The 7,959-nt window shown below is 34.7% G+C and overlaps 1 non-coding gene across 1 annotated transcript; it reads left to right on the top strand.

Moving 5' to 3' along the window:
* Positions 1 to 624: 624 nt before the first annotated feature.
* LOC112713693 (small nucleolar RNA R71) lies at positions 625 to 732 on the top strand. Its single transcript, XR_003158663.1, has one exon. It is a non-coding gene; the product is annotated as a small nucleolar RNA R71 (small nucleolar RNA).
* The last annotated feature ends 7,227 nt before the right edge of the window (positions 733 to 7,959 follow it).

Raw genomic sequence — 7,959 nt, 5'->3', positions numbered from 1 at the left:
TCAGTCATGAAACTAAGAGTGGCCTTAGATAGATCAGAGACTATGTTTGCTAAGCTAGAAAGATTCTGCTCAGAATGCTCTGTCTGTTGCTGAGATGATGATGGGAAAGGTTTGCTATTGCTAAACCTGTTTCTTCCACCATTGTTATTATTGAAGCCTTGCTTCTGTTGATCCTTCCATGAAAAATTTGGATGATTTTTCCATGAAGGATTATAGGTGTTGCCAAAGGCTTCACCCATGTAATTCACCTCTGCCATTGCAGGGTTCTCAGGATCATATGCTTCTTCTTCAGAAGATGCTTCTTTAGCACTGTTGGATGCATTTTGCAATCCGTTCAGACTCTGAGAGATCATATTGACTTGTTGGGTCAATATTTTGTTCTGAGCCAGTATGGCATTCAGAGCATCAATTTCAAGAACTTTTTCTCTTTTGAGGCGTCCCATTACTCACAGGATTCCTCTCAGAGGTATACATGAACTGGTTATTTGCAACCATTTCAATAAGTTCCTGAGCTTCTGTAGGCATTTTCTTTAGGTGAATGGATCCACCTGCAGAGTGGTCCAGTGACATCTTGGAAAACTCAGACAGACCATCATAGAATATATCTAATGTGGTTCATTCTGAAAGCATGTCAGAAGGACACTTTTTGGTCAGTTGCTTGTATCTTTCCCAAGCTTCATAGAGGGACTCACCATCTTTTTGTCTGAAGGTCTGAACATCCACTCTAAGCTTGCTCAGCTTTTGAGGAGGAAAGAACTTGGCTAAGAAAGCCGTGACCAACTTATTCCAAGAGTCCAGGCTATCTCTAGGTTCTGAGTCCAACCATGTTCTAGCTTTGTCTCTTACAGCAAAAGGGAAAAGCATAAACTTGTAGACTTTATGATCAACTCCATTGGTCTTAACAGTATCACAGATCTATAAGAACTCAGTTAAGAACTAATAAGGGTCTTCTGATGGAAGTCCATGAAACTTGCAGTTCTGTTGCAGTAGAGAAACTAATTGAGGCTTTAGCTCAAATTGTTTGCTCCTATGGCAGGGATTGAGATGCTTCTTCCATAGAAGTTGGAAGTTCGTGTAGTAAAATCACCAAGCATCTTCCTTGCATTGTTGTTTGGTTTGGCCATAATTGTTTCTTTTGCTGTTTCCTTTTCAAAAATTTCAGTGAGGTCCTCTTTAGAGTTTTGTGCTTTAGCTGCTCTTAGCTTCCTTTTCAGAGTCCTTTCAGGTTCAGGATCAGCTTCAACAAGTATGCCTTTATCTCTGTTCCTGCTCATATGAAAGAGAAGAAAACAAAGAAAATATGGAATCCTCTATGTCACAGTATAGAGATTCCTTGAGGTGAGGTAGGTAAGAAAGAATTCGAACACTCAAAGAGAGATGGAGTTCGAATTGACAATAGAGGAGGAATCTTAGTGTTTAAATAGAAAAAGATGAGAGAGGGGAAGAAATTTTCAAAAATTAAAATTTAAAATAATTAGTTAATTAAAAGGGATTAAAAAAGTTAATGTTTTTCGAAAATTAAGAGTGAAAATGTGGTTTTGAAAAAGATAAGAAATAAATTTGAAAAAGATAAGAAGTTAGAGCAAGATTTTGAAATCAAGGATTTTTTAAAAAGAAGATATGATTTAAAAAAAGATATTTTTGAAAAACAAATTAAAAAGATTTGATTTTTAAAATTAATGACTTGAATAACTAAAATATATGATTCTAAATTTCAAATATGGAATCTCTCTTAACAAGAAAGTAACAAACTTGAAATTTTTGAATCAAGATTTTTGAAAATATAAGGAAAAGATTTGATTTTTGAAAAAGTTATGTTTGAAAAGATATGATTTTGAAAAAGATATGATTGAAAATATTTGATTTGAAAAAGATTTGATTTTGAAAAATAGATGAAGATTTGAAAACAAAATTTCTCTCCCTGTGTCATCCTGGCGTTAAACGCCCAAGAGCTGCATGTTTTGGGAGTTTAACACCCAATTGCTGCATAGTTTGGGCGTTTAAACGCCCAGTCAAGTACCTTGGCTGGCGTTTAAACGCCAGTTTTCCTTCTTCACTGGGCGTTTTGAACACCCAGATTTTCCCTGTAATTCCTCTGCTTTATGTTCTTGGATCTTTGTTTTGCTAAATCCTTTATTCAAGAAGATATGTTTTCAATTTTGAAAAACAACAAAATGAGTCAAAACACATAGTTCTTGGATCAAAACACAAGATATATGCAAGAACATTATGAACGTCAAGATGAACACCAAGAACAATCTTGAAGATCAAGATCAACATCAAGAACTCAATTTTCTTAATAAAAGAAAACATAAAGGACACCAAACTTAGAACTTTCTCATGTTTGGGCCATATGAATGCAAGAATGCATATGTAGAACATCATGCAGTACAAATTAAGAAATCATGAGGATCAAACAAGGCAATTCATCAAGAACGACTTGAAGATCATCAAGAACACAATGCATGTGTTTCGAAAATTGCAAGACAATTAAAATCATGCAATTGATACCAAACTTAAAATTTGGCCTTAGATTCAAACAAGAACCATGAAATATTTTTGAGTTTTTATGATTTTATGAATTTTTTTGGGTTTTTCGAAAATTATCATTAGAAAAACGAAAAAAGAAGAAAAAATTTTTGAAAGGTTTTTGAAAAATTTTTGAAAATCAAATAAAGGTTGAAATAAGAAGAAAATTACCAAATCTAAGCAACAAGATGAACCGTCAGTTGTCCAAACTCGAACAATCCCCGACAATGGCGCAAAAAATTTGGTGCACGAAATTGTGATACACAATGGCACCAACAACTTGGTACGCACAATTGTAATCTCAACTCTTTTTCACAACTTCGCACAACTAACCAGCAAGTGCACTGGGTCGTCCAAGTAATAAACCTTACGTGAGTAAGGGTCGATACCACGGAGATTGTCGGCCTGATGCAAGCTATGGTCACCTTGTAAATCTTAGTCAGGTGGATTCAAATGGGTTATGGAGTTTTCATAATTAAAAGATAAATAAAACATAAAATAAAGATAGAGATACTTATGTAATTCATTGGTGGGAATTTCAGATAAGCGTATGGAGATGCTTCATCCCTCTTGAATCTCTGCTTTCCTACTGCCTTCATCCAATCCTTCATACTCTTTTCCATGGCAAGCTGTATGTTGGGCATCACTGTTGTCAATGGCTACTTCCCGTCCTCTCAGTGAAAATGGTCCAAATGTGTTGTCACCGCATGGCTAATCATCTATCGGTTCTCGATCATGTTGGAATAGAATTCAGTGATCCTTTTGCGTCTGTCACTACGCGCAACACTCGCGAGTTTGAAGCTCGTCACAGTCATCCCTTCCCAGATCCTACTCGGAATACCATAGACAAGGTTTAGACTTTCCGGATCTCAGGAATGGCCACCAATAATTTTAGCTTATACCGCGAAGACTCTGATCTTTCGGAATGGAGGCTAAGAGATATACGCTCGATCTAAGGTAGAACGAAAGTGGTTGCCAGACACGCGTTCATATGTTGAGAATAGTAATGAGTGTCACGGATCATCACATTCATCATGTTGAAGTGCAAGAGAATATCTTAGAATAGGAATAAGCTTGAATTGAATAGAAAACAGTAGCACTTGCATTAATACTCGAGGAACAGCAGAGCTCCACACCTTAATCTATGGTGTGTAGAAACTCCACCGTTGAAAATACATAAGAACAAGGTCTAGGCATGGCCGAATGGCCAGCCTCCCCAAATGACATATGAATTCGAAAATGGGGAAAAAGACCCCCAGTACAATAGTCAAAAGTTCTATTTATACTAAACTAGTTACTAGGGTTTACAAAAATAAGTAAGTGATGCAGAAATCCACTTCCGGGCCAACTTAGTGTGTGCTTGGGTTGAGCATTGAGGCTTTCACGTGTAGAGGTCTTTCTTGGAGTTAAACATCAGCTTTGGTGCCAGTTTGGGCGTTTAACTCCAACTTTTATGCCAGTTCTGGCATTTTGACGCCAGAAAAGGGCAGAGAGATGGCGTTTTGACGCCATTTTACGTCGTCAAAACTCGCGCAAAATATAGACTATTATATATCGCTGGAAAGCCCTGGATGTCTACTTTTCAAATCAATTAAGACAGCACCATTTGGTGTTCCGTAGATCCAGAAAATCTACTTCGAGTGCAGGGAGGTCAGAATCCAACAGCATTTGCAGTCCTTTGTCAGCCTCTGAATCAGATTTTTGCTCAGGTCCCTCAATTTCAGGTAGAAATTACCTAAAATTATAGAAAAACACACAAATCATAGTAAAGTCCAGAAATGTGAATTTTTCTTAAAAACTAATAAAAATATACTAAAAACTAACTAAATCATACTAAAAACTATATAAAAATAATGCCAAAAAGCGTATAAATATTTTCAATTTTGTGCAACATTTTCCTATTTTAATACTCTATGGCTAAATCAGGAAGATGTATCCAAACTACTATGTTATCAATGGATGTAGTAGATGGATTAAAGTATGGCTTCCAGAGTCTTATAGTCATGTAATGGTCTAACACCTTCCATAGCCCTTCTAATAGAGTGAAGTTTAGATTTTCTGTGCTAAAAATTTTGATAAAGAAGAAGTCGTTTCCTAGATCAATTACCTCAAGGCTCCCTCTTTTGCCCTACATCACCTCTAATCTTCTCTTCGAAGTTGTCAGAGATATTTTCCTCTTGATGAGCTTAATAATCAAACAATCCCACCATTCTTTACATAACTCCTTTTTAAATCCTCCACTGACCACCAAATTAAAAAGTCCATTTGGCATTTTCTTAATAATTACCTCCTGTTCATCAGCATCATCTTCACTTTCAGATTCCTCCATGGCAACCTCCTCTTGTCGTATCATCTTCACATTTCCATTTTCCATCTTTACTACTTTCACAAAAAGGCAATGCCTCTACTTTCTTTCCTGTTTGCTCTGTTAATAGGGGCTGGTTTAGCATCACCCTCTTGTGTATTATTTTCTTCTACCGTCTCTTCCATCCAATTTTCCATTCGAGGAGTTAAGACAAAAGTCCCTGTAAATCCTTTTTTTCCCCTGCCTTTCTGACCTTTTTGGTGTTCTTGTGCCAAAGCTCTCTTTTTGCTTTTGACTCCATTCTCGAGCCATGTGGTCGAGCAGCACCTCCCCTCATGAAACCACCACACATTGTGTTTCCATTCGGTCTCAAATTAGCTTGCAAAGTTACTGTCACTCCTAAACATGTGAGCCTTAGCAGAGTGTTGTCTTAAGAGCGATGTTAGGTGTATGCATTTTGTTGTTGTTTTGAAGCTAAAGCTGGAGAATTTTCTAATGCATGAATAAATTTTATTGTATATGTTAGCCCAATAGGAATAAGCCAAACTGAACATGCTGAAAATGTTGAATATGGACCAAAATTGGTCAAGAAAGAGGATAACACTAGCCGAAAAAGAGTGACAAAATATTGAAGTTTGATGAAATACTACACTCCCCATCCCAAAAAAAAAAGATTACACTAACACTAAGTAAATACAGATGGAAATAGGGTATTCATGAGATGGGAGAAATTGAATTTGTCTTAGCTCAGATCCTACTCTAAATATTGATTGGGTCTATTTTTAAGACCTTAATCGTTCTTAAATCCAACGAAACTTCATTAGTTTTGGGCCACAATAAAACCAGGTCCAAACTAAGTGACAATTGGATTCATATGAAACCTAAACTTGAAAAAAAAATTTGCTTCCAATGAAATTTAAGATACTAAATTGAATATTGACACAAATTTCAACTCATTAATCTCCAAGATCAAATCTATATACCAAACGTAAGATATTTTGTTACAATTGGACTCAACAGATCAAGTATAAACTCACTCAAAAAAAAGTTTATTTTGCTAAGTATAAAACTTACTAAGAAAGTATATATACATTATTAGAAAAATATGATATAAAATATTATAATTACTGACAAATCTCACCACAATTAATTATTAAATTTTAACAAATATAATTATTTAATACATAATACTTGCCAAAAATAAGAAAGAGAATAGATATGCAAGCATTTTGCATTCATAATTAGAAAATTGCTTAATATAGGCAGATTTACAGAAAGATTTGGTCTTCATTACAGACAGATTTTTGGTTATCGACGGATTTCATCCCTCTATAAAAGCCTTGTTGGAAATTATTTACCAACATATTTTTTTCGTCGATATTTTACCGACAGATTTTTACTAGTTATCGACAAATTTTTCCTCGGTAAATTCTTCCCTCCATTTCCCTTGGGCGTCAAACTTTCTAAGGGATTTTCCTTCGATGATTAGAAATAGATTTTCCGACAAATTTTTCGTTGGTAACTAGAGACAGATTTTCAGACGGATTTTTCATCGATAATTAGAGATAGATTTTCCGATGGACTTTCCGTTGGTAATTAGAGACAGATTTTTCGTCGGTAATTTGAGCCTTGGAATACCATTTCAAACTCTGAATACAGATAGAAAATCTGTTTGTAAATCCGTCGGTAATTAGAGACAGATTTTTTTAGATTTTTTTATTGCAAAATAAACATGTTTTCAAACAAAATAAATATAAAAAAACTCAACTCAACTCATATAAATTATATATTATTTTTTTCCTTTGAGGTATATGAAAAATAGATTATATATATAATATTTCTTTGCATATAACTCAACTCATTCAATAATGTACAGTTATACATCCATATGGAGTGAAAATTACATCCATATCTCAGAACATTAGTAGAGTAGCATCCTTAGAATTTTCTAAAATTTCTTAAACACAGGAAGGACAAGAATACACATTTAAAGAGGGATTAGAGGCAAGAAATGCAAGACTTGCAATTTCATGACTGTGTAGTTGTGCTTGGACGATCATGATTCTGGTTCGCCAACTGTCTTGTTGCAGTTACATGAGCTGAATCATTAACTCCTGAACCTGAAATGGAGTGTGAAGCATTAGGATCATAAAGCATCACTTCACTACACTGAAAATTCTTGGAATGCAGTTAACAATAAGATAAGAAAGAGTTAGTTGGGGAATACATGTTCTCATATTCCCATTGTAGGATTATATCAGAAGTTATTAGGTTCTGTTTTTAAGATTTTGACAACAAGTTTCATGAAAATAACCTAAGTTAGCTATTATGATAATTTTCTAATAATTGTTTTTCGCCTTGTAAGTGACAAGAATGAAGTTACCTGTATTCTTGTCTGTAGCCATGGGTTCTAGACTGTTAAGCACAGCGGCTGAAGGTTGAAAATTTCCAAACACTCATCATGTCAGAAAAAGAATAAGATTAGGATATCATTCAAAGAAACTATCAGAAATGTCATATAACAATATCAATCCATGGCATGAAATTTGTTCTAAAAGGGTAATAAAAATATTGTACTACACGCAATTATGGCATGAAAGTTGTTCAAAAAAGGTAAAAAATATAGTGAGAAACTACTAATAGCTATTTGTTTTTGTATATGTCTATGTCTCTGTTGTGTCTGTTGGTACTTTAGAATGGTCCAGTCAAACAAATTGTCAGATTCAAATCCTACACATTGAATTCGGCCGAATAAGATTATTTCGACAAGGAAGAATTAAAATATAACACATACCATGAAGTTTTAAAATCCTAGGATTAGTGTTAATTGATACCATCAAAATACTAATTTACAAGCACATTATTACACTTACTAAGCATAGAATAAATTTTCCTATTATCTGGAAAATTAGTTAAAATCAAATCAAGTGTATAAAAGCAAACAGTCAAAACCTTCACGAGAGAACAAATCACGAAACAAGCTGTAACACCCCAACTTTTGACACGTCATGACTAATGCCAAATATTCAAGTGCTACTCGTCGTAAGGACCTACTTAGCTCTAGACTCAGATTTCATAAGAAAATGTTATTATAAGCCTTTACCGGTTTAATCGTGAATAAACTA

This window comes from Arachis hypogaea, chromosome 9, assembly GCF_003086295.3.
Source record: "Arachis hypogaea cultivar Tifrunner chromosome 9, arahy.Tifrunner.gnm2.J5K5, whole genome shotgun sequence".
NCBI lineage: Eukaryota > Viridiplantae > Streptophyta > Magnoliopsida > Fabales > Fabaceae > Arachis > Arachis hypogaea.
This window is presented reverse-complemented; position numbering and strand designations above follow the sequence as displayed.